The sequence below is a fragment of the Mustela lutreola genome, chromosome 8 (assembly GCF_030435805.1).
Source record: "Mustela lutreola isolate mMusLut2 chromosome 8, mMusLut2.pri, whole genome shotgun sequence".
NCBI lineage: Eukaryota > Metazoa > Chordata > Mammalia > Carnivora > Mustelidae > Mustela > Mustela lutreola.
The window spans coordinates 63107092-63133746 of NC_081297.1; the positions used below are offsets into that span (position 1 = coordinate 63107092).

General features: G+C 56.3%; 1 protein-coding gene and 1 long non-coding RNA gene across 2 annotated transcripts in view; one reads left to right on the forward strand and one right to left on the reverse strand.

The window, feature by feature from the left end:
• Nucleotides 1-26655, reverse strand: part of SMIM41 (small integral membrane protein 41) — a 100342-nt gene that overhangs the window by 59441 nt on the left and 14246 nt on the right. The gene's annotated exons all lie outside the window — the stretch shown is intronic.
• On the forward strand, nucleotides 4610-8147 carry LOC131838742 (uncharacterized). The gene is made up of 3 exons (XR_009356684.1): nucleotides 4610-5009; nucleotides 5642-5697; nucleotides 6655-8147. It is a non-coding gene; the product is annotated as an uncharacterized LOC131838742 (long non-coding RNA).

Genomic DNA, 26655 nt, shown 5'->3' on the forward strand with positions numbered 1-26655 from the left:
TCCCGGCCTTCAAACTGGAGCTCAGATCCCCACCCACTTAGCTCCAATCTCGGGCCTAAGAGCTCAGAGGCTCCCGGGGCTGAGCCCCTCGAAGCCATGTCTCCGCCCAGCCGGCAAGGGCAGGGGCAGCACCCTGTACTGGGTGGGCTGCCCCAGCCCACCAGCCCCAGAGAGCCGGTGCCCACCAGAAACTTCACTCCCTCGGCTCTGGCTCCTCTCAGGTGTCAGCTCAGAGCTCACCAGACCCACCCACCAAAAATAGCCCCCTACCACCTCCACACTACTTTTTATTTCTTGCTTTACTATTACCCCATCTTGTGTTCTTCGAGGCACCGGGCACAATCTGCTTTTCTAGAGTTTTCCTTCTCTGGTCTATCAGTCGGTATCCAGTCATTTCACACAGAGGGGATTCGATGCAAGTAGCTGATAGAGTGGGTACTTAAAGAAGAAGGAGGCGGGTGGCAGGGGTGGGGGGCAGGTTGCTGAGGAAACACAGGAGGCAGCACTTCCTCCAGAGCCAAAGAAGGTGGGCTTACCTACACCCAGGAGCTCAGACGAGGGCCCCAAGGAGCCAGTTCTTGGACACCGGGGCAGGGGGTTTGGACAGAGTGTCTTCCTTCTACTGGAACAGTTGGGACTTAAAGCCTGGCTAACTGCTTTTACAAGATGGCTATAGCCCCCTGGGCTGCCAGAAGGCAGCCAGCACCTATGCCCCAGATGGAGAATGTGTAACACGTGTAAATCCTCTGCTAGAACTCCTCTGTCCAGAAATGACAAACATCCCCCCAAAATAAACAAGTGGGACCATCAAACTAAAAAGATTCTGCACAACACAGGAGACCGTCCACAAAATGAAAAGGCAACCCATGGGATGAGAGAAAAAAATTGCGAAGTATGTATCTGATAAAGGGCTAATCCAAAATACATAAAGAATTCATACAACTCCGTCGCAAAAAAAAAAAAAAAAAAAAAAAAAAGCCAATTTTTTAAATGGGCAGAGGTGGTCAACAGATACATGAAAAGTGTCCAACATCACTCAGCATCAGGGAAGTTCAAATCAAAACCACAATGAGATGCCTTTGCACACCTGTCAGAATGGCTAGGTACAAAACTACAGGAAATCACAAGTGTTAGCAAGGACAGAAGGAAAGGGAACCCTCGTGAACTGCTGGTAGGAATATGAATTGGTGCAGTCCCTATAGAAAGTATGGAGGTTCCTCCAAAAACCAAGAATAGAGCTTCCATACGCTCCAACAATTCCACTTCTGGGAATAGATCCAAAGGAAACAAAACCACACCCTCAAAGAGATCTCTGGACCCTCGTCTTCATGGCAGCATTATGCACAACAGCCAAGATACAGAAATATCCCAAGTGTCCATCTATGGATGGATGCATAAGGAAAGTGTGATGTACCGTACATGTATGATGGAATATTATTCAGCCACAAGAAGAAGGAAATCCTGCCATTTGTGAACACGGGTGGACCTTGAGAGCATTATGCTAAGTGAAATGCCAGACAGAAAGACAAATACTGTATAATCTCACTTATGTGGGGAATCCAAGCAAACAAACTCATAAAAGCAGGAGAACAGACCAGTGGTCGTCAGAGATGGGAGGTCGAAGGAGGGAATGGGTTCAAAAGAAAGAGAGAGAGAGGCAGGAAGGGAGAAAGAAAGAAAGGAAGGAAGGAAGGAAGGAAGGAAGAAAGAAAGAGGAAGAGAAGGGAGGAAGAAAAAGAGAGAGAAAGGAAGGAAGGGAAAGAGGGGGGAGAGAGGGGAAGAAAAAGAGAGGGGGGAGGAAGGGCAGGAGGGAAAGGGGAATGATCACCGACCACCTCCCCCTCTGACTGCTAGATTTTTTTTTACATTTTTCATGTTTTTCAAATGGAGAAAGCTGCCTCTTGATTATGTCCCAACTAAGACATGAGAGTTTGGTGGAGTTTACCATAGCCATTCAGCTTCTCTCCCATAAGGAGCTAGAAAGAACCAGAATACTCCTGCCTTCTCCCCATCCCCCAGCCCTCCAGCCCCTAACAGGGTTGTGCCTGATGTGGCCCAGCTGCAGCTGCGAAGTTGGGCACCCCCCTCTCCAGGGAATGCATGCTTCAGTCACCAAGGAATGCATACCGCCCTGGAGCCAGTGCTCACATTCCCATGACAGTATTTGTTGATGCCTGCAATGTGCCGGGCATATTTTAGGCTTTGAAGTTACAGCAGGAACAAATCTGCCCAAACCCTGCTCACATGGAGTTTACATTCTCACAGGAGAAGAAAGATGAGAAAGAAACATATTGTAAAAGAGACAGTTGGCCTGCTGGCAAAAATGAATTCTCCCGGGGAAACATAAAGGAGTTATGCACAGGGAGTGCAGGAGGTGGGGATGCTTAATCAGGAGGGCAGGGAAAGCCTCACCAAGAAGACATTTCATCAAATCCCAGGAGGAAGTGAAGAAGCAAGCCACGTGGATGCCCAGGGAGAGCATTCCAGCAGAGAGAACAGCAAGGGCAAAGGCCCTGAGGCACGTTTGAGGACCTGCAAGGAGGCCAGCTTGGGGGCCGTGGAGGGAGAGGAGAGAGCGGGAGGAGACTGGCGAGACCCGGGACCAGACTGTGCCAGGCCCTGTGGGCCATCTTTGGACTCCAGCTGGGACTAAGTGAGGACAGGGTCTGGAGTGGACGGTGGCTGGATCTGACTCTGTGCTAAGAGGTCGAGGGTTGAAGCAGAACAGTAAGATCTGGGATTTTCCCAGCCCTGCATGTGACAAGAAATAAAAGAGAGAAAGACCCATCTCTGCCAATCTTTAATTCGTAATTCATGATTTCCATTTTAAAGCATCGAGGCAGGTGCAGGGGGTGTTGACTAGTTTTCATTTCAACAAGCCTTAGGACACCTTCCTGCCTTCAGAATGTTAGCTCCTTGAGACAGGGGCTAGCCTTTGTAACTTGCTCATCGCTGTACCCCCAGTGCTTCACAAAAGGCCTGGCACTTAGCAGATGTTCATTAAATATTTGCTGAGGAAGGTGAGAACATCCCTGTGAGAGCCTGCTCAGGCAACTTGTCATAACCTCCACGGCCACGTCGTCTAGCACACATCGCCCCCATTTCAGGAAAGGTTGAGTGACTTGCCTCAAGTCACCCGGGGGGTGGTGGGCAGAGCTGGCACCTGACCCAGGCCTGTCTGACTCCAGGGCCGGGCTGTGAAGGCTCCAGCGGGGGAGGGGGTTGTCCCCGTGTCTGTCCCTCAAAGGGCCTGTGAATCTGTTGCTGGAAGCATTGAGTCTGTCCCTCTAGGGAGGGGATGTAGATCTGTCCCTCTGGGAATCTGCCTCAAGTGGTGCTAAGTCCATCCTCCTACCCCTATCCCCACCCCACCTGCGGGTGAGTCTGTATCTATGCCCCACAGCTCCCCGCGATCCACAGGCCTCGAGCGCCCCCTGCTGACCGCCTCTCTGCCTGCACCTCTATGCTCACAGGCAGAGAGAGCTGGTGCCAAGGGGCCGTGCACTGGGCTAGAATTTAGCTTCAGCCCTTCTCCCCCACACCCGTGAACCCAGAGAAGTCCCTTCTTGGGTCCCCTCACCTCTCCATTCCCTTGGAGGTTGAGGGGGGATTACCTGGCACACACAGATAGAAGGACAGGACACAGCCAAGCCCTCCAAGCCCTGGGACACCCCTGAGGTCTCCCTGGAGCATTTCCCTAGGCAGTGGGGAGCTGAGCCTTGAGAAAAGTAGGTAGAGGAAGGGGACACGATCAGGGCGCTCTGTGCCACTCCCCTGCTTAGGGGCTAAAGAAAACCCAGACCAGCCCCAGCCTTAATCCCTCTCATTCTAGGCATCTTCCTCTTATTCAACCCTGTTCCTACCAACCCTATCTCCCCAAAATCCCCTTCCTTCAAATCCTCGGAAGTCCCAGTGCCACCCACAAGGTGGTCACATCCTGCTGGGGCCTTGTGCCAAGGCAGGAGCCCAAGAAGGGGACAGAAGGTGGGTGGGCTGCGAGTGAGGGCAGCCTGCAGAGAAGACCACATAGGCACGGCACAGGGCTGTGTGCAGACGTGCACAAGTGGGCACACAGAGATGCACATGCACTCGGCACACGCCTGTGCTTGTGCATGCGAGTGCACATCCGCAGCTAATGTATGTCTCGCGCTCACCCGTGGGCATGATGTGCACACGCCAGGTGTGGACACAGATGTACACACATAAGCCAGCGTCCTCGGGCACAGACCAGCGCAGGCCCACCACCAAAGCACCCATCCCAGGCACGCCTCCCACAGATGTTCCCAGGCACACACAGCCACATGCTCACACTGAGGTCTGTCTGCAAGACTACACTCTGGAGTCAGACAGACCTCAGTGTGAGCCCTCGCTTGGCTGAACCACTCTGTGCCCTGGGCAGTGTGTGACTTTTCAGAGCCTCCGTTTCCCTCTCTATAAAAGTGGGTAAGAGGGGTGCTTGTTGGGGTGTGGGGATGAAAGGAGCTAATGAATGGATCCAACCTGTACATAGTGAGCGCCCGGCAGGTGTCGGCAGGCCCAACACCCACCTCGGGCCTGCGCATGGCAGCAAGGGCTCCCATCTGCAGTGTGTGGTGATGGGTCCCCTGAGCCCAGAGGCCCCCCGGCACAGGCACACACACAGAGGCTGTCTGTGTGTCTCTGCTGTTTGCACAGGCTGCTTAGCAACGAGGTGGATTGAAGAGCCCTCCCACCCCAGCCTGTTGGGACATGGCCTGGACAGGATTCCTGCATTCCTGCTGCCTTCCCTCTTGCTCTCAGCCACAGACACTGGTACAAAATGGAGGACTCAGGGACCCACTCACCCTCCAAGCCATCAGAGGCTTTGCCCCACCCACCGCAAGTTGGGGCTGCTTCAGGGGGCCTTCCCTGGGACTGGGAAAACCTGAGGGTCCTCTTGGGGGTTCTCCAGCCTGTCTGACAGCCCTCTCCCCAGCTCCATCGCTCCACAAGCATGTGGCTGCTGAAACCATGCCTCACACAGGTGAAAGGTAGGAGACCCTCAGGTCCACCGTGCCCTGTCCCATACGTGTTATCCCCATGGCCTCCTGAAAAAAGGATGCCAGCCAATATCTTCACGACCACCTCTCCCTAGGACCCAAGTCTCCTCAAAAAACTGCCAGGCCAGGCCAACCCACCGCCCATGGCCACCCCAGTGCCTGGCCCCCGAAGGAGAGGAACTCCTTGTCTTGTGTCCCAGGCAGAGAATAACCTGCGCTGACAAGCTAATTCTGAAGAATGTCTCAAGGGATCAGGGACAGCCACAAGGCAGGCCAGCCCTTAAAAGTATGCCATTCAGTCACCAAGCCACCCAACCCATCCGGCCCCAAAGGATTGATCTAAGACCCTTGCCCTTGCCCATTCTCACCCCCGGGCAGACGGGGTGCACCTAGCAGGAACTCCTGCCATGTTCAGCAGACAATGAAAGCCACTTTCTTTTGTCCTCTGGAAACTACACTGTCCCAAACGTAGGTTGTCCGACCCACGTAGGCCCTTCCCCTCCAGGTCCCTCCCTCCAAAACAGTTCTGGGGCACCCTGGATGTGGGAGTATAGAGGGTAGCACAGACATCCCAGGGGTGATATCCCAGCACCATAAACATACCCTACTGCCTCATTTTACAGATGGAGAAACTGTGGCCCAGAGAGAGGAGGGACCTTGCTAGAACCACACAGTGGAGGTGAGCTTTAGGCCAGGAGCTGGGCCTTCTGACCCCTTCCCACCCCTTTGGAGACAGCCAGGGTTCCAGCAAATCTCTCTTCAGTTTTGCTCCATATGCTGGGCCTGTCCAGCTGGTGGGGTAGAAAGGTAAAGAGAGGACACACACCCCCAAATCAGTGGGTATTCTGTTGGGAGGAGGAGCAGACTGCAAGGAGAAACTTCTTTCTTCCCTGGGCCTAGCCTTAGAGCTGACAGGGTTCACACTTCCCAGACAGAGTCCCTTCTGGAACGTCCAGGGCCTGGAATATGGCCACAATGAGCAGGTCACTGGTGGGACCACAGACATACCTGAGTTTGGGAAGAAGGAACCTGAACATATTCTAAGATCCATGCCCTCCCCACCACTATGGTTTTGCAGTTTTAAAACAATCCCAAAAAGTAAGAAGGAGAGAGAATGAGAAAAGAGCCTCTATACAGAGGCTGTCAAGTGGAAATGGGGTCTGTACTCTCTGTGTACCCCACCCCACTGCACCCCATGCTGACAAAGCCTGCCCCCCCTGGTCTGAGGCCCTCCTTCCAAGACCCTCTGGTCTGAGCTTCCCACTCCTCTGTCTTAGCCCTGAAGGCCAAGGCCAGGTCATCAGGAGTTGAGGTGCTGAGCCACCGTCCAGTGAGTCCTGCTTCCATTCAGAAACACCAGACGGGAAAGACCAGGTCCAGCCTATAACCAGAACAGGCCAAAGCTCGCACTTCTCTCCTCTGCTACCCTGCACATCCACTCCCAACATGAGGGCCACAGCCAGCTACGGGATAGGGTGGGGGGAAAGTGAGGACCTATCCAGGGGAGTTGGCCAGTCAAGCTGCCAGTGTGTTGGGGGAGCCGGATAGGGACCCCCATCCTTTGGCACTGTCCATAAACGTCTATGGGTCATTGCCCACAACAGTCCTGCAAGATAGGGTCCTTGCCCTCTTTTAGCAGGGAAAATGAGACCAGAGCACCGACTTCCACTCAGCTCCAGCTCCCTCCAGCAGGACAGGTGGGAGACCACTGAAGGCGTGCTGGGGACCTGGCCCCGGAGCCACCCACCAAAAGACCAGCTGTGTGTTGGGCAGCCGCCCGGGAGGGTCCCCGGACCCTGAAACTCTGGAACTCAGGGCCTGTGGGTCCCCGCAGCCAGGCCAGCGCCAGGGCCCAACCCCACGGCGCCCGGACGGGGGGCGGGGCCAAGTGTGGCGCCACGTCCCGGGGCGGGGCTCGGAAGCCTCTGTTCCCGCAGTGCCGAGACTTGGTGTCCGCCCGCCCGCGGGCCGGCGTGCTGGGACAGGGAGGCCGCTCAGGGCCGCCCGGACCGGACGGGACGGGACGCGGGCGGCGCCGCCACATCTGAGCCCCGCCGCATTCCGGGGCGCCCCGCCGCGGGCAGGGGGAGGAGGAGCGTTCCAAAGCCTGTCGGGCACCGCCTCCTGCCGGCCGCCGCGGGCTACTGCAGGTCCCGGAGAAGGTGGCCTTGACCGGTGGGTAGTGGTGCCTTCCGTGATCCCACCATCGCCAGCACTTCCTGCTTGTGCCTGGGGCGGAGAGTTTTTTAGAAAGACAAAGCCAGAGCCTTGCAGAGGCTTGCTAAGGCTCTGAACCAGCCCCCCACACGCACAACCAACACCCCGAAGACCACACTAGCCAAAGCCTCTGCGCACAGCGAGGCGGCAGAAGTGTCTCCAGTTTCTGGACTCCCTTGTCTCTGAAGGGGGCATACCTGGAGCTGCCTCTCCCCAACTCTGAACTGCGCAGGCACCTTCCAGAACCCCCTGCCATACTACCCTTGACAACCTATACTCCTGCCCCCAACTCCTGCCCACAACCCTGCTGGGCTTCCCCCACCGCAATATCCCCCAGTCCTTGTCTGACCACACTAAGACCCCTCAATGCACCCACAGCAAAATGCGGAAATAGCAAACACTGTTCCTCCTGCTTTATAAATACGCACATGTTTAGCAAGTCTGCTCAGAACCAAGCCTACATGGCCCCTGGTGCACTCTCTTACACACACACACACACACACACACACACACTACACGTGCCTGTCGCAAGTCCATGGTCCTGGGTGAGCTGCTGTGGATTTCCTGTCCTGCTTCCCCCCAACACACCAGGGGCCCCTGTTCATCAGAACATTGTCTTTCCTCAGCCAGCGCCCCCTTCCCCCCAATGTCCCCACTACTCAGGCAGCACTTCCCCAACAGGTGCTGGGGAAAGAACAAGGACTCTCGTTCCAGCTGCTGTGGGTGCTGGGTAGCCCAGGGCCACGCGTGACTCTCTCTAAACCCCAGGTTCCTGAGTCGCTTGGAAGAGGCCATTTCTACAGCCTTGCCTATCTGGGGGTCAGGGTGGCCCTAGGCTTGATGACTTCCCAACGTGTTCCATTCCTGCAGTCATGTGTTTTGTATACAGTAAATGCTCACTAAATCCATGAACTTACAGTTGTTGTGACTCACAGCAGCCTGTGACCCTGTTCTCAGCCCCAGGGAACTGGGAGGAACTGTGCCTTCTGCCTTCTAGGCCCTGGCCTTCCTGGCTTCTAGAACTTCCTGATGGATCTAGATCTAGGCCCAGAGAAGTCAGCGGGGGAGGGAGTGATGATCTGTGAACAGGCCTGGCAGTTTCCTTCTCCATCTAACCCCCGAAAGGGCCTAACACCAGCCTCCAAGCCAGGAGAGAGAGCTAGCCCAAGGTCACTCGTGTTCAGATGCCCTCATTAGAGCACTATGAACCAAAGGTACCTGCGGAAAGAACCTACGGGGTCTACCCTGGAGCCTCCCATTTGGAAAATCTGAGAGAGTTCATGGATCGTGGTTTTCAGCATGTGCTGGAAAAGCTGCCCTTCATAAGCCCGTTACACTTATTAAGCACCAACTGGCATCAGGAACTGCCCAAGGCACTGGGAACACAGGCTAGTTCAGGACACAGAGAAGATGCTGGAAGCCAGCTCAATACAGAGTCATGGAAAAATCTGGGGCATAGCCAGCACTTCCTGGAAAGGGGGGTGTACGCAAGGGGTGAAAGTCCAGAATGGGGCCAGCAGGCTGGGGAAGGGGTGTGGAGAAGGGCATTCCCCGTGGGAATTCAGGATGGAGCCTCAGGTTTCCCCTAACCCTGCAGGTGGAAAAGAAAATGGGGATACTTGCAATCCTGACCTCCAGATTACTGTGGCCTGAGTGCTGGGCAGGTAATCTGCTACCTCCAATGGACATGGCAAGAAGAGAAGGGGTTCAACACACAGCAGGAGAGACTAAAGCCAGACAACAGGCAGAACTTCCCACTAGAACTTCTAAATTCCCCAGAGCCTTCGAGAACAGATGCCATCCTCGGGGCTTCAGGAGGGGTCCTTTCTGCACTATGGCCGGGGGCCAGGGGCAGGACTCCAAGGGCTGCATCGTGCAGGGGAGGCTGGAAACGGGAGAGGACGCCTCAGCCATTCTCACGTGTTTGGCCTGGTTTTTTCACAAAGAAGTTGCTTCGTCAGCTCCCTGGAAACCCTCAGCGCAATCACTGTGCTGGGAGGCTCCTACACCAGGACAGACAGAGGAGAGACCAGGGGAAAGGCTGGGTCCCTGGCCCCCACCCTGTCCTCTCCCAGTGGGGCCATGTAGGTGCACCCACCAAGTGGAACCCTGTGCCCCTCAGGTCCAGGCCCAGCTAAACAAGGAGAGAGCAGGGAGAGAGCACACAGCCTCCCCCTGGGAAACAGGTGGAACTGGTGGTCAGGAGCCCTCAGCTCTAGTCCCAGCTCCGGGCCTCAGTTGCCCAAGGCCCACAGTGAGAGGCTGAATTAGATATTAGCCAAGGATATTCCCAGCTCCGAGATTTCTAGGACCAACAGGAAGACACCCTTCCTTCCTTCACTGTGCCCACAAGGGGTCTGGTCCAAAGCATGGGCTGCCTCCAGGCCCAGATCTGCCCCAGCCATGCTGTTAAACCTCTCTGTTAAACTCAGCGCTGCTTAGAGCCAAATCCAAATCATGCTTGTAACGCCTTCTAGAAATTTCGAGTCAGGGCTTTTCTCTCCAGGGTAAAATTCCAAGATGGCACATCTGGCGTTCACAGGACGCCCATCACAGGTCGGCCAACCCAGGGCAATGCAAAACCCAGTGCACCCAAGGGCTGGGGAGGGCACGGCTGGGGGTGAGTGGGGGTTTCGGTGGGGAGGCTCTAGTGGAGAGCTGGAGAGCTGGAGACAGGTATTCCAGGTGGGGAGGCAGGTCTGTGGAGAGAGCGCCTGCATCCTCAGGCTCTCTCTGCCAGGCCTCACTGTTGGCAGGTCGGCAAGCTGAGGGAGGCCAAGCCACCTGGAGAACTGACCAGAACTATCCTGGAGCCTCAGCTTTCTTGGAACAGTGATGGTCGGCCCTTGCCTAGGGAGCCAAACAGTGGCAGGGAAGGAAGGTCCTGGGCTTGGGGAAGGTGGCAGAGACTGTGGCCCAGAGTGACCGGTATGACCCAGTCTTCTTAAGTGCCTGTAAGTGAAGGGACACTCCACAGGGCTTAGGATCCCCAGAAGATGATTCATAGCCCTTAGCGCCCCCCCACCCCGACCCCCGCCTATTGCATAGAAGAGGAAACAGGCTCAGAAAGGAGCAGTTACTAGCCAAGGTCACACAGCAGCCTCTCTGAGGCTGGGCTGCCCCTTCTGCCTCCCCGCCCCCAGGCAGGGAGAGCCAGGCCTCCCCCATGCCAGGTGCCCCCCTCCCTTGCCCCCAGAGTCCGGGCTGGTAGCAGGGGCTCCCTGAGCTGAGGGGGTGGGGCAGGAGGACTGCGTCAGGCTCCAGGCCAGACCTGGGATACCCACCCCAAGCCTAAGCATCCCGTCTGCAGGGGTGGGGCAGGGAGGCCTGGAGGCAGGGAGGCGCCTGTCCTCTCCACCTGGCAGACCTTGTTTGTTACCTTATAAGGCGCTTTCTCCTGTCCCTCAAAGAGCTCCTGACAGAGAACCGGGTGGGGCTGTGGGTGGAGGGGGTGGGTCCTGCTCTTAGAACTGCACGCTATTGACATCCCAACCCCCCAACCCCCCACCTCCAGAGTAACCCTCTGGGGGCTGCAGCCCTCAAGGCAGCCCCTGGTCTCTGTTGGAGAATATCCACTCCCCTACAGGTGGTCTCTGAGGACCCAGCCCGCCCACGACCCGACCCTCGGGTTCTCTGCTTCGCCCCTGGGGGCAGGGGCTGTCCCTCAACCTGCACTGCTTGCCCCTCACACCTGATTTACAGCCAGCTGGCTGTCCTCCCCCCTCCCATCCACACAGGACAGGCGTGTCCATACCTGTGGACAAGGGCCAGAGGTCACATAGAAACCACACTTCCTGTCCTTCCCTGGGAACGGGGAATGCTGGCTCCCCAAAGAGGGAGCTGGGCCCCAAGGCCCTCTGCCCCTTGCCCAGAGAATGCAGATGGGCACTGCCCAGGGGTCCAGCGGGGCATGTCTGTCTCCACTCTCAAAGCTATGGAAGGGCCTAGAACCTAGTCCCGGTAACTGGGAGGGGCTACTTGCTCGCCCCGACCCTGTTGGAGCTCTGCCTGAGGCTGATGGAGAGGTGGTATTGAAGGGGTACTCATGATGAGCTGCCCTGAAGCAGTGGGGAGGGAGGCTATCATCACAGATGCACCCACACCTGGCACAGGGCAGGCCACCGTGTACACCTGGTGAGGAGGCTTGGGACAGGCTGGCCACTGACTAGCATCCTTAGCCTCCCACAGCCCCAGCTCCTTCATCTGTAGTGGAAATAATCATTTCCTCCACCCAGAGTTGTTTTCCAGGTCCCCTGGGTTGACAGTCTGTATAGTAGCACATAGTGGCCCGCAAATGTTCTTGATCGAGAAGCTGGGGAAGGGGCAGTGTGCCCCTCGGGGTCTTGGGCTGTGGCTATTGGGGTCAGATCCCATACCAGCTCCTCCAGAAGCACAGGGCCCTTGGTCAGCATGGAGCCCCTTAGGAAGTGCCCATAGCACCACTGAGGGAAAGGCCCCGGGGACAGGGCCCCTGCACTGGCTGTGCGTGTGTGTGTGTGTGTGTGTGTGTGTGTGTGTGTGTGTGTCTCTCTCTCTCTCTCTCTCTCTCTCTGGGGAGCCTCCAAGCCGGCCGGGCCACACCCCAGTGACTCACAGCTGCCTTGGCACACCCTCCCAGGCCAGGGGGAGAACAAAGCCACCAGCTCAAGTCCCCGGCATCCAGCCTGAGTCACACACAGACACACCCAACCACCCAGCCACCCAGCCAGGTGCCACTACACCTCCTCAACCAGACCCACCCCCAGGGACCCACGGTGGTGAGACACAAGCCTCACCCCGACCACCAGGTCCATGGCCCTGGTCCAGGCGACTGATTCTCAAGAGCCAAGCCTAGGGAAGGCCGGGGATCTCTGGCCCAGACTGGGACCACCAGCCTACCTCTAGGCCCCCAGCCTCCCACTCAGTCCAGGTGGCAAAGTACAGCCCCCAAGGCGCCACAGGCCTAAGGCTCAGGAGGCTGGCAAGGCTCAGGGAGGGCCACAGTGGTCAGGGGAGAGGCCACGGGACCTGGGCAGTCTGGGTTGGGGGCATACTGTGGACATAGTCCTAACCCTGGGCTCCAAGTCTGGCGTGGACATGTATGGGAACCATGACAAGGTGAGACAGCCCGGCCCCCGGATAGCACTGTGGTTAAGGCCAAGGGAGGAGCAGGGAGAGCTCTCACCCCAACCCCGGACCTGGAAGGGAGGGTGGTCAGGAGAGGAGCTAGCACTGTGAAGACCCGCAGCCAGCCAGGACCCAAAGATGCCAAGGTCCCCTGACAAACATCCTGTGAGAAAGAGGAGGCAGGAAGGCAGGCAGCCAGCAGAACAGGCTGGCAGCACGTCTCCCCAAACCCAGGCCTGCTTCAGTGTGAAATGGGGCCCCTGCTTCAGCAGCTGCCAGGCTTTAGAGAGTTCGGGGCTCAGTGGCAGAATGCTGCTCCCCCAGGCCCTGGCCTGGCCCAGAGGCTACAGGGGGACCTGCCACTATGGGGGCCAGAGGACCTGGTCATGGCTGAGAGTGGCCCACTGAGAAGGGAGAAGACAGACCCAGCAGGGACACCACAGGACAGACAACCAGCTCCCCAAGACCCTTAAGAGATTCTAGCCAAGCCTAACCCTAACGTGGCAGCCCGACGCTGACCCCCTTTTGGCCTAACCCCGAACTGTGCCTCATGTGACCGTGTGCCTGCCCAGCCTCAGCCCTGAACCCATCTCCAGACCTGACATTTCACTAACCCAAACCAAACTCCCAGATCCAAACCATACCCCAACTCTACCCTAAATCCCAATCTGGGTGCTTTCCCACGGTCAATGCCTCTCCATCCCAAACCACCAACGTGACCTGCACCCACCTTTCAGACCAGACTTTTCTGCCCACAGCTGGGCCTCAGCCCTGCCCCAGCCCTAAACCCATAACATTCCTCCAAACCCTGCTTTCACAGGCCCTCCCTCATCCGAACCCCCAGTCCACATCCCAGTAGCACCCTACATGTGCCTCTCTCCTCCCCCTAAGCCTCCGCTAAGCTCACCACCAACCGGCTTCTACCCGAGCTGTCCACAGTGCCACCAGCCCATGTCCCCCATCCAATGACCAGGGACTTCTGTGGGATCAGGCCTGCTTGCCAGAGCAATGGCTCAAATCCCACCCGGCCAGACGGCCAGCTGAGGTGGAAGGGCAGGGGCTGGAGTCAGGACACCCCCCACCATCACCAGGATTGAGCATCAGGTCCTCTGCCAGCACCACCAGCCCCTGCAGCTGGCCAGCCCCTGCAAAGACTTGTGTGGGGATCATTCAGGCCCTGGGCCTGCCCCGGCCTGTCTCTCCTCCTGGCGGTGGAGGGTTGGGGGGCAACTCAGAGCAGTCCATAGCCTACCCAGGTCAGGAAGGCACTGCAGCACAACCCCTGGCCCCCTGGAGTAGGGTACCAGCACCTCCGGGGTGGGGGAGTCAAACCCAGGCCCTTGGAACTTGTGCCCACATCTCCCAGTGGGGGGACCCGGCCCTTCTCCCAGCACCCCCATTCTCCACCCCTAGTCTGGAGGCCCAGCAGGCTTCCTTCAAGGCCCTCTCTGTGCCATCTGGGGAAGAGGGAGCAGGGCTGGGTGGTGTCAGCACCCCCCACACCCCGGCCCAGGCTACATTCCTGGCAAGCCAGAACCTGCCACTCAAGATAAACAAGCAAGCTCGGTGCCCTCCTCCGCCTGTCCTCCCAGCCTCCACTGGGCCGCTCCAGCCTGCTGAGACCTCTCCCTCAGCTCCCGTTGTTGCTGCAGGCAGGACTCCCTGTGACCCCCGTCGGCCAGGCGCAAGCCCCCTCAGACCATCAGGCCTGCCTCCTCTCACCCCTGCCCCCAGCCCTGGACCCAGAGCCGTAGGGTGAATAGAGTAGGTCCTTTTCTTAGCCTGCCAGCTGCCCCCCAGAAAGGCCGGCTCATGGAGTGCAAGCGAGAGTCAGGAGCTGCAGCACCACGTGCCCCCACATGGTATAAGGGTGACCCAGAGAGGTCACAACCAATCCCTTATAACCCGGTAGAGTTAGGGCCTGGACTCCCTTGCCCCACCTCAGGCCTCAGCCAGTCCAGGGCCCACGCCAAAAGCCTGGATAAGCCAGTGGGGCATCTGGAGGCAGTGAGAGCTAGGGAGAGGCTGGGGACTCGGGATGGGTCTCCATCCTGGCTGGGCCCAGACTGGGGGCCAGGAAGTCCCTGTAGTCATCTAACCCAATTCCTCACAGTCCAGAGGGAGAAGGAACTCTCCTTCCTCTCCACCCATCAACACTCCAGCTGAATCCAGGCCCAGGAGCCCCTGGCCTGGTGAGCCCTCTGCCCCACCCCCTGCTAGGGTCCCTGGCTCTGACCCTGCCCCTCCCCACTCCAGCCCCGGAGTTGTGCAGGGGAATCTAGCCCTCCCTGCTCCCGGGGGCCGAGGCTGCCCGATCTATCCGAAGCTCAGTGCTGTCACGGTGCCACGGCCCCCCACCCCAGACACATCTTGCGATCCACCACCTATGGAATTCACAGCAGGACTCATCACTAGCAGCCAAGGACCCCCATGACATGTCAACCCCTCCCCCAGCAACCTGACACCCACCCCCCACCCCCCGCCGCTGCTCTCCAACCACGCCCTGCCCCAGCCACACGGGGGCCCCCTGAGGCTCTCCAGGGGGCCCTGCTGATTCAGCCTCTGGGCCCAGCCTCAATTAGACCTCAAAGCCCACCCTCTAAAGAACTGAGGTCCTGCCCCAAACAGACGTGGAGATGGCATCCCTTGTGAAAGGGACAGGAGGGGTGACAGAACCAAGGCCACGCTTTCACCTGAGTCCTTATAACCCTACCATGGGGTCCCCAGGCCCCCCAAGTACAGCCAGGACCCCAAGGCTCCTCCACTGCAACCGACTAGGCAACTGATACCCTGTTCCAAGCTCCCCCAACACACACACACACACACACAAACACACACAAATTCCCAGCTGCATGCAGGGATTTCCACCCAGCACTCACACCACTCACACTCCCACACCCCCTCACCCCTGCCCCCACTCCTGGCCTCCACTGCTGTCAACACCCAGACTAGCCAGACCAGCTGGGCTGGCTCAGACAGAGAGAGAGAGACTCCAGACACTCCCCGCACCCACTTCGCGCTGGGATGCAGGGATTCCGTGGGGCAGGAGCGCCCCCAGCTGACCAGTGTGGGACATGCAGGAGACGGGGACCATATCCAGGCCCAGGGCTGGAAAGGAGTCCCTTGTGCCCCAGGACCCCTGCCCAAACACCATTTCTTGACCTTCTAGGGCACCCAAGGCCAAATCAGAGGAGGTGGTCCAGGAGCAGAGGAAGGTAAAGAGTTGGCCTGGGAACCACATAAGCACAGATATTCAGGAGAGGAACAGCAAGCCAGAGGCTGATGGGGGGCGTCTAGAGCATGGTTTTCAGCCTTGGACTTGGTGATGGATTAGGCCAGGCTGGAGAAGGAAGAGTCAGGACTCATCCGGGGACTGGGTGGATAGTGAGACCGAGACTGGAGCCACAGGTGGGAACAGGTGGGAGCAGGGATAGCTGAAGGGCTTGTCTTGAATCTGTTGGCCTTGTGCTCGCTTCGGCAGCACATATACTGAATCTGTTGGCCTTGAGGGAGCAGGGCAACATCCAGAAGAAACCAGCCAGAGGTGGACGGAAGCTCTGGAGTGTCTGTGGACATGGCAGGGAAGGAGGGATTCCGTTCCAGCGCTGTTCCCCTCTCTGGCTTCTGACCCAAGCCTTGGGCAAGACTGTTCTCAAAATGGGCTTGGTGTGGAGAAGCAGCCTCTAAGGGCCCTTCCTACCCTGTACTTGCCATTCCCCAGGCCTCAGTCCCCTGCACAGCCCTCCTGAGAACACACTGGGGACACAGATAATGTTGTCTCCCATTTACTGAGCACATACTAAGGCTCTGTACTGAGGTGGCCTCCCCAGCCTGTGCGGAAAAGTGACCACTTCCACGTCACTGCCCAAATCAGAGGGTTCCTGGGCCCTACCTGTGTGTTGCAGGGCCTCATGCTGTCCCTTGAAAGTCTCCCCAGTCACTTCCAGTCCCAGCCAGGGTCAAGAGTTCACCACACACAACCCCACACGCACTCAAGCTCAGCCATTCCTGGGTATTGACAGGAGGGTAAAGGCCTGGAGCTGCCTCTCCCCTTCTTTCCCCCTCTTCCTACGCCCGTCCACCCGTGATGAGGGAACCTGACCCTCCTATTCCCCTCTGGCCTTCCCAGCCCCTCCTGCGTCATTCACTGTCTCAAGAGGGTGCTGGCCCAGCAATAGTTAATCAACATCCCACTTAGAAATACCACCAACAGCAGTGCCTGGGGGGCTCAGTTGGTGGAGCATCTGACTCTGGGTTTCTGCTTAGGTCATGATCTCAGGGTCATGAGATCAAGCCCCGAACTGGGCTCCACACTCAGCAGGGAATCTACTTGAGATTCTTTCTGAGCTTCTCCCTCTGCTCCTACGCAGCACCCCCCTCCCTGCCACCAGCTCATGTGCTCACTGGCTCTCAAATGAGTAAATAAGATCTTAAAAAAGAAAAGACAAGACAAGAAAAGAAAAGAAATACAGCCACCAGACAAGGCTGCCCAGAGCAGGTGCCCTCCGCCTGCACACCTCCAGTGCCCGGGAGCTCACTCTCTTTCCAGGAAGCCCATACCACGTGTGGACAGCTCAGACGGTCCACCAGCCCCTCACCTGCCTCGCTGTAAGTCCCCACCTGGAATTCTGCTCTGAAGCCACATGGAACACAGAAGCTTGCTCCTCTGTGAGATGGGAGCAGCTGGGGAGAGAAACACCTGCGACTTGCCAGGCACCTGGGGTGCTGACGCGAGCAGCCTGTTGGATGCTGTGGCCCCTGCCCTCAGAGGGTGTGACAGGTGTCCCTGCACTACACACAGAAAAGGAAAAGAACAGAGCAAATTTTATTTGAGCACGTGCTATTTACCAGACCCTGTTCCAAGCACTTTATGTGAAGTCATTTAATTATCCTAAAAGCCCTCTTATTATCTTCACCTATGCAATTGGCCCCAAGTCCTGCAGACACGATGCTGGGCCAGGATTTGAGTCAAAGGAGCAGGCAGCTGGAATTAGCAACTACCTCTGTAATAAGTATTGGCCAGAGTTCCACTTCTCGCTTTAAAAGGTTCTCTTCATCAGTTCTGAAGGACAGAATTTGCCTGTACTCCCCAGAACGGCCTGTGCGGTGAGAAGGGGCACAGCCCAGTGGGCCCATCTAGAGGCAGAAATGAGCATTGCAGCAGTGTGAGGGCAGTAGCGAGGGGGCCCAGCGCTTAGGGACCCATGAAGACAATTGCAGACAAAGGTCTTGTAACGCCAGGGGCCGACTCCTTCCCCCACCATGTGTGTGCCATTCAGAGCTGTGATTACTGCACACCTGATCTGCTTCATACAGCTCCCAATCAAGAGACCGCTCCCTGTAGAACTGTCACTAAAACGTCATGGTTTCCTCAGGGGTCCCAAGTTCTTTTGAGTATGAACACAGGTGACTTTAAGAGCTCTGAAAGCTGGACTCCTGGGTGGCTCAGTCAGTTAAGCATCCGCCTCCCACTCAGGTCGGTGTCCAACTCCCTGCTCTGCAAGGGTCTGCTTCTCCCTCTGCCTTTCTCTCTCTCTCTCTCTCTCTGTCTCTCACGAATAAAGAAAGAAAGAAAGAAAAAAGAAGAAAATTAAAAATGTAGCAAGTATTTTAAGAGGGGGGGCACCTTGGTGGCTCAGTTGTTCATCGGCTGCCTTGGGCTCAGGTCATGATCCCAGAGTCCTGGGATCAAGGCTCGCATTGGGCTCCCTGCTTAGCAGGGAGCCGTCTTCTCCCACTGCCTCTGCTGCTCCCCCTGCTTGTGCCCTCTTCCTCTCTCTCCCCCAAATAAATACATAAAATCTTAAAAAGAAAAAAAAAAAATGTTGAAAGCTGAGTATCTGACAGAGGGCTCCATACAGTCCCAGAGCACTGTTCAACTGTCCCTGTTTCTGGAGTCCAGTAGACTTGAGACCATGCCTTTACTGGGGGCTGTAAGGGAAGGGGCATCACCCACAACATGCACAACGTTCTCTTCCTCAGGCTGGGTGGTGGGTATATGGATGTGCATTTTATGATCTGCTAAGTTTTTCATTTATTTTTGTAGATATGAAATATTTTACTTAAAATGTATTAAGTCTGGGACGCCTGGGTGGCTCAGTTGGTTAAGCAGCTGCCTTCGGCTCAGGTCATGATCCCAGCGTCCTGGGATCGAGTCCCACATCGGGCTCCTTGCTCAGCGGGGAGCCTGCTTCTCCCTCTGCCTCTGCCTGCCATTCTGTCTGCCTGTGTTCGCTCTCTCCCCCTCTCTCTCTCTGATAAATAAATAAAATCTTAAAAAAAAAAAAAAATGTATTAAGTCTTTAAGACAAACTTCCCAACATTTGAGGCCAACTCTGTGTCACCCAGTTGCTGGTGAAGAACCACAAACAGCCCTGGGGGAGAGGCCCACCCTCTCAGGGAAATGTCAGCCACCCAGAGAAGAAAGGAAGCTCCAAGGTCAGGACCCTGCATGCAGCTCTGTCCTGAGAACACTGCCCCTTGAGTCCTGGAAGTTTAATGGGCATGAACTACAATGGGTATTTTACTCATTTGAAAAAGAGTAAGCACTCGCTTCATGCTCAGCAACGTGTGGGGGCTGGGAATCCAAAAGTGAGCTGAATGGGCCTCCATCCAACAGGCAGCTCTGTATTGGAAGTGGGTCCTGACCAGAAACAACAATGGGACAAGATATAGGGTGGGAGGTGTCCTAAGAGGGATACCAGGGACTAAATGTGCACTTTCACCTGGAATTAGCTCCTTGGAGGAAGAGGCCTATAGAGTTGAGCCTTTCAAGGATTTGCTGAAGGGAAGATATTTGTTCCAGAAGGAGAGGGCGGAGCCAGGAAATGCCAGAGAGTAAGGAGTCAGGGGTCAGTTTGGGGAACAGCAAGCAGAAGACAGATCTCAGAAAAGGAATCCTGGATTCTCAGGCCAGAGAAGGAGCGTGGGCCCCCAGGCAGCAGGCCCGGAAGGAGTTTAGATTTGACTCCCCTCAGGCGTGGGGAGCCATGGGAGGTGTTTGAGCAGGAGAGTGCCCATCGGCATTGCAGTAGTGTCCTGGCAGTCAGAGCAGGGAGCATCTCGAGGCAGGGAGGTCACTAGAGCTGACCAGCGAGCCAGTAGTGTGGGCCTGTGCTGGGAGGGGAGAGCGGGGGAAGAAAGGAGTCCCACCCTAGGTCTGGCTCAGTCAGTGAGTCTGTCCGGGGTGAAGAGTCAGTTGGCTGACTCTCCCACCACCAGAGGAGGTAGAAGTTAACCAGCCCAAAGTTAAGCACACCTATTCCTTTCCCGCCTTCTCCATCCACACCCCCTTCTCAGTTCTCTCTCAACACCTTGCTCCCTCAGCCTCATGCCACTTCCCGTCCTCCGAGCACCTCAGACATTTTCTGGGCAAGCCAGAGGGGGCGCTGTGGGACAGCTGGCATCTATAAGGTGGAGATTTTAGAGTACCCTCCCCCCCCCCCAAAAAAAATCCTCCCACTTATCTGCCCACTAAGGACTGGTCTCACCACAAGAGATGCTTTGCTTAGATCCTCATAGTGGGTTGAATGGTGGCCCCCAAAAGAGAAGCCCACATCCCAGAATCTGTGAAGGATTATCTGGAGGGACCTGAATCCAGTGACAAGTGTCCTTGTAAGATACGAGAGAGGAGACACGGACACATAGAAGAGAAAGCGATGCGAAGACCCAAGCAGAGCCTAGAGTGATGCAGCCCCAGGCCAGTCATTATCATTAGTATCCTGATGCACAGAGAGGGTAAGCGGCTCACCCAGGGTCACACAGCTTGTGAGCAGTGGAGCTGGGGTACGTGTCATGCTGGAACTCCTGCCCTCCTCTGGAAACATTGCAGGGGCCCTTCCCAGCGGCAAGCTAAGGGCTTGGGCTTTGCTTCTCTTGCAACATTGCTCTGCTTCCTTCTTTCTGAGAACAGCCTTGTAACCACCCTTTCTGCCCCAGCTCCTGGCAAACTCCAGTCCATGCCGACACTCGAGGACAGCAATGGTTCTACCCCTCCCAGTCCCCGGTTTTATTTTCTTCCCAAGGAAGGAGCCCTAGTTTGCTATGTTATTATTAATGATCACCTGCTTCTTTCTAGACACGATGTAGGCAGCAACATGTGTCAAAGACATAACAGTAAGACCAACACCTAGAACGGGCGTGCAGGGCCCACAGAAAACAGAGATGATCAAGGTTGTCTGGGGGCACAGCAGACTCCACGATTAAGCCTCAAGGCAGCCAGGGCCGAAGAAGTCTGATCTGTTTCCATCTGCAGGAAGTAGACTCTTCTCCATGGTAACAAAGTCTTCCCCTTATAAGAAATTCTGAGGTGCCCGGGTGCTCAGTCATTAAGCATCTGCTTTCTGCCAGGTCATGATCCCAGGATCCTGGGATAGAGCCACACATTGGGCTCCCTGCTCAGCGGGAAGCCTGCTTCTCCCTCTCCTACTCCGCCTGCTTGTGTTCCCTCTCTCACTGTGTGTTTCTATCAAATAAATAAATAAAATATTTTTTAAAAAAGGAAAAAAAATTCTGATGGAGATTGCTTATGTGAGCCTTATAGAGGAGACGCTCCGTGAGGCAGTGGGCAGCCTGTGTCCCAGAAAACCATTTCTGCTGCAAAAGGAAAGTGTTATTTCCTGGGACCACCGACCAACATGGAGGGCATTGCACCCAGTGACCCTCGGGGAGGGGCAGCCCTCCAGGAGAGAGACCCACATGGTCCAAGGACAGACGCTCCCAGGGCGGGACAGTCGGGTCAGGACCGGAACTCGGAGCCCCGGCCTGGCTAGACAACGCAGCCCTTCACGGCCCATGCACCCCCACCGGCTGTGGTTTGTCAGGAACTGCTTATTCCCTGAGGGCAGGGGTCTGTCCTTCCCGTGACACCCTTCTGGCTCAGGGCCCTCAACAGCCCAGCTGGTTGGAAAGGCGGGCAGATGGCAGGCTAAGGCCCCTGTCTCGCCTAGTGTGTCAGCCGCTTCCCTGGCCCCATGTCCCTGTAGTCCCTTCTGTAGAAGTTGAGAAGCTTCTAGTGGATACTTGGGAATCGGGCACCCCCAGGCATCTGGGTGTAGCCCTGTGACCATCTAGAGCCAACAGCCTGTGAGGGGAGGTCGTGAGGCCAACCCCGCATTGGGGGCAGGGGGCACGCCGTCTCCCCGCCCCATCCACTCCCTACCCCAGAGGTGCTTGTGACCATCTGCTTAGATCAAACCTGCCTGTCAGCCTGGGAAGCAACAAGACAGAGGAGCTGCTGCCCCAGTCCTGGAAGGTTCCCGCCAGGACCGGTAATGGAGGGAAAACTGAGCTTCTGTCTTATTGAAGCCACTGCTACTTTGAGTATCTGATGCCCTCCACCTAGTATCACCGGAAACCGGGGAAACTACCATGAAAAGCCACTGCCTTTCTTTTGTCCCTGGGCACTCTGGGGGTCAACCGTGTGGTCTCCCCGCTCCGCTATTCCACCCTCAACCATTCCAGGTAGAAGGTTGGCTGGTCCCCCAGGGCCATCACTGCACCCAGGGCTTTTCACAGCAACCCTGCAAGAGACTTCCTGTTCCTGTTTTGCAGATGGGGAAACTGAGGCTTAGAGATACGACCAAAACTCTGAGAGTTTGGAGGCAATAATCATTGGTGGAGCCAGCTTCAAATCCAAGTGCGCCTGCTCCAGAGTATTTGCTCTCCCTGACAGACTTGACAATTGTTCACCTACTCAGCCGAAAGCAGCGTGGTTGTTTTCGTAGCCAAGAGAGGGTGTCTGTGAGGGATGCCTTGGTAAGCCTTTGTGGAGGTTAAGCTCAGACCCCAACGGGCAGAAGCAACCTCCCCTTCATCAGACAGAAAACCCGGGACCCAGGAGGGAGGGGAAGACAAGTTTGGGGTGGGGGGCTGGGCAGACCACCAAGACCCATGACAGGGTGCTGCCTACCACCCACTACATTTCAGCAGGGTCCTCCATAAGCCACAAAACACTGGAAGGAGCCGGCTTGCTTGTGGAAATGGGGGGAGGCACTGGCCCTGTGCCAGGGTTGAGGACCCAGCTGCCATGGGGGGGCGCTGTGGAGGGGACACCTGGGTTCTGCTCCCGCCACAACCTTGCCAGTGGGCCAGTCGGCAGACTTCCCAGAGTGCACCTGGGCTTTGCGACCCTGAGGAGACGTTCCCACAACTGGCCACAGAGCATGGCACCGGGCAGGGACTGACCATCTGGGCAGGCCCTGCCCGAGCAGTAGTGGCTGCAGTTAGCGACTACAAGGTATCAGACCCCCTGCAACCTAGTGGCATGAGCAGCGCCCGTTTTATTATGCTCACAGAGCCCGTGGGTTAGGGCTTTGGGACAGGGTGTGTGTTGGGGACTGAGCCCGGAGCCTCAGCGGGGAGGGCTCGACTGGGTAAAAGTGACGCAGACAACTGGGGCTAGAACCTTCCTTCGCTCCTGCTCCTTCATGCACATCTCTTTGTAGAGAGCAGCTGTGGCTAACACCGGAGGAGGAGCTCCTGGGCCAGTCTGCTTTCCCAAGCATCCCTCGTGACTAGGTGCCCAGGAAGAGAAAGGGGAAGAAAGAAGAGGGGACGTCTCAGGTCCTGAAGGTGACCTTGGCCAATGTTGCCTTTCCGCCAGTCTGGTCCTCCCACGAGCCTCTTCTTCATCCCCACCTACACTTTTCCTGCTCCCAACCCGCTGGTCTCCGAATCAGGACTCCCACCCAGCCCTGAACCTCTGAGGGGTCCCTCCACCTCCCTCAATCCAGTGGGCCTCAATCCGGTGGGGCTGTCTCTCTTTTAGAGCCAAGTCCCCGAAGACGTGTTTTAAGAGCAGATTCAACATTCTATTTTCATCCATTCAAACCAACCTCATCTGCACGCCTACTGCACCAGCAGTGCAGGAAACAAACCATTCTAGGTAAAAAGAAAAAAAGGTGGGGGGCAATTCAATTCAAGGGAGTTAGGTGCTGGTGAAGTCACGTGTGGAGGCAGCAGAGGGCAGCTGGACAGGCAGGTGTCAGGAAGCTTCCAACGCAGTTGCTGAGTTCAAGGGCACACCGACACACTGACATACCACCATGTTGCCACCCACAGACCAAGAATCACCGTGGTTGATACTGCCACCTACCATAGGATGCCCAAGGCAATCGTGACCAGACACTGGGACCCAGAGACCAGATGCCACAGCAGCCATGGCACAACCTTGCTCGTTGGCAGAAGATGCCCCTCCCTGCCACCGCACCTCCAACTTACCAACCCTGCCCAAGTGCGTCTATTTGGAGGTATGGCGTGCCCTCTCACGGCAAGGGAACCTGAGGAGTGTGGGGTCTGGGTCTGACTTCCTGGCCCCCGCAATACAGAAAGGCATACAGAAGCATGAGGGAATGGATGCTGAGCCCAGACAAGAAGGCAGGAGTGCTCTGGACCATTCTCCCAGAGGTGGGGGCAGCAGAACTCTGTGTTCTCTGGGCAGAGGACCATCACAAAGTTGGGTCTCATCTGCCCGGTACACGTCTTCTGGTTTATTCATGCTGCCATTGCTTAGCCACCTCTAGAGCCACCAATCACCCATGGACCTCTTGGCCTCAAGAGACTGACATCCTTTCTGCCGAAAAGTGGAAGGAGACAGGTGAAAGGGCGGGCTCCTGTGCCACCAGGTCCCTTGAATCTCCTGCAAAGGCGCATTTACTCCATATGCAAATTTCTTTACTGACGTACTTGCAGAAAAGGGAATTACCTCTTCTGAGAGAAACCGTTAAAGCCTCAAGTGACCTGGATTTTCCCTTGTGTTTCATTAAGGAATGTAGTTAAAAACAAGGACCTTTCTAAGGAAGGGACTCGCTGCACAGAGTTCCCCACTCCTGGCTGCTCTCCTGCCTCACCCCCCTCTTCCTTCTAGGTCGGCCATCTGCCCCTTTCCTCAGGATCAGCCCCTCCCCTGCCTTCAGGACAGGCCTCAGGTCTAGCTCCTGACACCCTAAATGGGTCCTAAGGCTGAGGATCAGCTTGGAGGAGGTGGGGTGCAGTCCCCAAGGGACAAGGATGGGAACCCTCTTGTGAGTTTCCTTCTCAGGGTTCCCACTAAGGGAACCAGAGACACCCCAGTTCCTTTGCAGGTGGCTCCAGGCTAGATGAGCATTGGAGCAACTCCCAGGGACAAGAAGTGCAGACAAATGTGACTGCAGGAAGAGCATTTCCACATTTGCAAGGCATCTGTTCTGCTCCAGAAGTCACTGGGGCCCCAATATTCTGCCCAGGATCCTTCAGTCTTCCTGGTGCCCCCAGGGCCGAGTGGCGTCAGGAAAAGACTCTGGCCTGGGTGACTTTTTTAACCCAGAATTTCCCTATGAAGAAATGAAGGGTCTTTCCAGCCCCCTCGCACACTTTCCGGGTGCCTTAGGAGCTTATACAAGGGAGTTGAAGCTGAGACGGCAGCCCTCCCCTCCCTCACTCCCACCCACTGCATAAGTAAGGGGGTGGGGAGTTGGGGTTTGGTAAGGAGAGTGTTCTTGGCAGAAGTACAGCCTCTGAGAAGGCCTAGAGGCTGGTAAGGGCTGGTGGCTCAGAGGAAGTAAGAGATGGTGGCCGGTGTGGCTGGCGCTGGGATGGTGGGTAGGGAGCCTCTAAAACAGGCTCCCAAGAAGCGACCTCTCCAGAATTCTCCATTAAGTAGCTGTGGACTGAGGCTGTCCCTCCCTGAGGCTGGGGGAGGGAAAGAATGGGGTGCCTACCCAATGTTCAACCACTCCTGCCTGGGAAGCTGCTGCCACCCTCTGGGTAACCAACAAGGGGAGAGTCTGGTGGGCTACAGTGGCCCTCAGATGCCTCTCCAGAAACCATTCCCCCTTTTTTGGAAATGTCCCTAGTTTTATTTCAGCTGTACGCACTTCCCAAGCAACCCATGGTGCTTTGCGGGGAATTAACACCCCATGGGTTCCAAGGTGGGCACCCAAGACCCAAGGAGCTGCCGTACCCCTTTCGGCCACACGGGGGCACCAACCTCGGGCGGCTGCTGCGCCGCACCTGCCTGTAGAGAGGCTGGGCCCATCTGAGCCACAAGAGGACAACACAGGTCTTGACTGGCGGGCCCCTCCTGAGTCAAACCAGCCCTGAGATCCATCTTACTCTGCACTAGCCAGCTGGTTGAGCTCCTAAACCTTTTTTACTGCTCAGCGCGGCGTGAAGGAGGTGGGTCCTTGTAAATGAAAGCTTCCTGCTAACTCTTGTTTACTTCTCAAGATTGTGTTCCCCAGTCTCTCCTACGCACCCACTCCACTACCCCACTTGACCCCCACTCCCTAACCTACTCCCCCTCTCCCCAGAACCTACTGGGTTAGGCCTAGGGAGTGCAGATAGGAAGGAAAAACAGCTGGACCTCACAGAGAGAGAGAGGTAGCCAAATTATCAACCGAGAACTGAGCGCTATACTAAAGCTGGTCCCAGCAGGGGTGTTGTGTGTGACACAGTCTTGCACATGTGTAGGCCTGGGGTGGGGCACTTCCAGAATCCAAGCAAGAGTAATGTTTGTAGTGAGCCTGGGGTTTTCCAGGTGAACAGGGGGCTCCAGTCATCAAGGAGCATGGGTGCCCAGGCATGAAGGCAAGAGAGAGTCAACACAGGCAGGGAGCTGCAGGGAGGGGTGGGGGGGTTCCATATGGGAACAAGATGGGAGGTGCGGCTGGGTGGGTGCTCCTGGGCAAGGAGGAGGTGTAAACTAGTGAAAGAGACAGAGGGACATGGACGACCAGGAAGGTTTGAGGCAGTAATGTGATCACAGAGCAACACTGTCCCATCAAATTTTCTGCTGGGATGGAAATGTTCTGAATCCGCCCTGTCCACCACGAAAGCCAGTAGCCATATGTGGCTGTCAAGTATTTGAGATGTGGCTACTAAAACCGAGGGACTGAATTTTACATTTAATTTAATTTAATTTTGTGAACTATTTTATTCATTCATTTATTTATTTGAGACAGAGAGAGAGAGAGAGCACGAGCAGGGTGAGGGGAGAGGAGTGGAGGGGAAGGGGTGGGTAGGGGCAAAGACTCTCAAGTAGATTTCGAGCTGAGCTTGGAGCCCGAGGCGGGGCTCCATCTAGTGACCCTGAGATCATCACCTCAGCCTGAGCCAAAAACAGGGAGTTGGATGCTTAACTGACTGAGTCACCCAGGCACCCCCATTTTATTTAATTTTAAGTGATTTATACATAAATAGCCACAGATGGCTAGTGGCTACAAGACTGGATAGCACCACTCTAGAGGAAGGACTGGAAGGGAGCAGATTTGGAGGGAGTGATGAAGTGTCAGGGGTGCCTGAGGAATGCTACACCTATGGAGGGGAGCGGATGAAG